The following is a 3523-nucleotide window of genomic DNA, read 5'->3' as shown; positions in this document are numbered from 1 at the left end:
GGGGCGCGGGGGGGCGGGAGAAGCGGGGCGCTGGGGCCTTCGCAGCCGTCGGGCTGCCCGGCGCGAACGCCTGCCGGGAAGCGCCTGTCCTGCCCCCTCCCCGCATGGTCTAAGGCCTTGAGCCGGGGGCCGGCCACATGGAGCAGGTCGGAACGGACCCAGGAGTTCGTAGTAGCGGTGTGTTGAGTTTTGAGCAAAATCGAAGCTGGGGTCCTTCAGGCGAAGTCGCTTGGCGTCCAAACGGGGACAATAGGTGTCAAGCAGCTGCTGTGGAGCTGGCGACTGCCCCAGGAAGATCCCTTATTTGGTGGGAGTGGGGGCAAAGGGGCGTAGGGTGGGTGGATGGTGCATTCCCTGTTTCTAGAATTCCTTTTGTAATGCAGAGCGTGTAAACTTCCTCACCCCAAGAGGTCTTCTGAAAAAAAGGACAATTGGCTTCTTCCCCACAAAACAATCACCCAGTGACCCAGGAGTTCTCTGTAGAATGCGTGGGGAATGAGCGTAGTTGGGGGCTTTTGAAGTCTTGAAACTACGGGCTCAAGTTAAAAATCATTTTCGGCCGCTCTGGGCTGACATGTGTCCTATAGGCCTAAGTATTATGAATTATTAGGCATTTCGTTTGTTTTAGATTTACCTAAAACTTTAAACGAGTGTTGAATGGAATACCATTTTTTTCTCCCTCCAAGAGAATTATTCCGGGCTTGGGGTGGGGTGGGTGTGGACAGCAAACAAAATGAGAAACCAACTGCTGGAGGGAAATGTATTAAAAGGATTATAATCAGTGGAAAATTCAGCAAAATAATGTTGTATAGAAACAGTACATTATCAATTTATAATTTAAATTCCATGAAAAAGGAGATTTGGATGAAAGTTCTACCAAACCCACTATTCCCTAAGGAATAAAATGTGTAATACTGGCTGGCAACTGTGCATCCTGAGGGATCCTGGGGAAACAACAACCTCTGGCCTTGAGATATTACAGTTAGCTGCAAAGTCTCTTTATAATAGTCATTCAAATATTTATTGAACACCTTAGTGTATGCTAGGAACTCTTTGGTGCTACGGATTGTGATCAAAATCTCTAGTTTTGTTACAGCTGTTTACCGGTGACAAGTCCTTGCTTCCCCAAATGCTGAAGTATAACACAGAGAAGCACGAAGAGGCAAGTGTAGAGTGGAAAGTGGAGGCTTTATTAAAGGACAGCAGAAAGACTTCTCCCCTGAGGAAGAAGGGGACCCAAAAGGCAGAATCTGTGGAAGAGGGAGATCTTCCCTTTTTTTATAGCTAAGTTTTCCCATACTCAAGTCTTTTGTTTCCCTTTATCTTGCAGTGATAGAATGCAGGTGGAAAGACTCAAAAGGTGGGAGATAGGTGGGCTGAAGGAGAAATCTGGGCAGGAAGGGCCTGGGGCGGTTTTTGATTAGCACTTTGCTGGGAGCTATTTCATTAACAGTTCCTTAGGATGAGTTGGGGCCTTGGGGACATGAACATTTCAATTTCCCCAAGTGCTGCTCTGCATTCTCTATAACGGCCTCCATTATCTTTATCTTACTTGATATTAGACCCTATTTACCTAACTACACTAACTACCTATCCTCAAATCTGGCTTCGGTTTCAGGAAGCTTACAGTCTAAAGTAGGGGGAAGACAGGTGCATGTCTGAACTGATAAAGGGAAAGCTTTGCTGAGTGATAATAAGAACCAGGACTGCTGAAGGAAGTGCAGAAGAATGCCAAACAATTACCTTGAAAAATTTTCAGTTAAAGGAACACAGAGTACCAAGATAAGCAGGGAGACCACCATGGCTGAAGCACAATAGGAGGTGAAGTCCAAGACAAAAAGGAGCCAGGCTTGTACAGCCTGATAGGCTACTATGAGGACTGTGGCATTTGCTGAGTGAAATAGGGAGTCTCAGTTTCTTGGTCAACCTGTGGTTTAACCACTATTGCAGCTGTGGATAGAATTAACAGAAAGTGTTTTGGAGGTGATAGGGTGGAGCAAGAGCAGAAGCTAGGAAACCAGTGGGAGGCCATTGAAATAATCCAGCCCAAATTTGGTAGCTAGGGACAAGGTCAAACAGTGAAGGTCATGACTAGGGTTGATTCATTATGTATTGTAAAAGTGGAGCCAGCAGATTTGCTAACCAGTTGTATGTCAGATATGAGAGAAGTGAAAGTTGATCTAAGGTTATTCAAGATGTAAGGACCTAAACTATACTTAGCACTATGATAAACAATTATACTTGGCCTAGAGGCTGGAAAGAAAGATTACAAGAAATGCAACTCCAAGTATACTCTACCCAACCACTATCAACTATCATCACATTAACACCGACTTCAGCCCAGACTATTGAGTTAATCTGCATTTTAATAAATCTTCAGGAGGTTATTATGTACATTAAAGTTTGAAAAATAACTGATTCCTCAGAACTTGACCATTGTTATTGAGATCAGATATATAGTCCAGTAGACAAATTCTCAGACCTGCAGAAATTTCTGTGAAGCCCAGCAATTTGTGATTTAATAAGCTTCCTGGGTGATTCTGGTGCATGTCATAGTATGAGAAAGAGACTTCTAGGGGCTGGGGTTGTGGCTCAGTGGTAGAGCACTCACCTAGTACATCTGAGGCCCTAGGTTCGATCCTTAGTACCACATAAAAATAAAGGTATTGTGTCCAACTATAAATATATATATATTTATATATATATATTTTTTTTTAAAAAGAGAGACTTCTAATGATTCAGGTTTGATTTGAAAAGGGTTTGTGATGTGCTAAAGAGAGATCCCTTCCGCTTTTCCTTGATGTTTAACCAAGTAGCAGTTACCCGAGGTAAAAACTGATGGTAGCTAAATTAGGATCTTCAAGAAAAAGAAAAGGTGTTTAAGTGGAAGCAAGATGAGAAGATGAGTGAGTCAACACAGAAAACAAAGATTCTCTTTTGGGGGTTCAACTTATCCCATAGGATATCAAATGAGTCCATTTCACAACCCATAGGATAGCAAGCTAAGCTAAATTATTCCACAGTAGTGACCCTGAAAGTTCTGTGACTTAACACTGGAATCCTCAGACTACAGTCCTGTGTCCAAGTGGCCCTCCATCTGTTTGGTTTTTTTTGTTTTTGTTTTTGTTTTTTTGTGGTGCTGGGGATTGAACTCAGTGCCTTGTGCGTGCTAGACAAGCACTCTACCAACTGAGCTATACCCCATCCCTGTTTTGGTTTTTTAATATTTTTTTTTAGTTATAGATGCACACAATATTTTTATGTGGTGCTGAAGATCTAACCCAGTGCTTCGTGCATTCAAGGTATGTGCTCTACCACTGAGCCACAACCCCAGGCCCTTCCATCTGTTTTTATAAATAAAACAGCCACATCCCTTCATAAAGAAATGCTCTATGGTCAATTGCATGCCACACAAAGCAGAGTTGAATAGTTGTGACACAGAGAGTAGGGTGTGCATAACAAAATACCATCTCTTCCTTTACCAAGAAAGTTCACAAATTCTTGGCTTAAAGCAATAATTGGC

Source organism: Marmota marmota, unplaced genomic scaffold, assembly GCF_001458135.2.
Source record: "Marmota marmota marmota unplaced genomic scaffold, marMar, whole genome shotgun sequence".
NCBI lineage: Eukaryota > Metazoa > Chordata > Mammalia > Rodentia > Sciuridae > Marmota > Marmota marmota.
Note: the sequence above shows the minus strand (reverse complement) of the source record.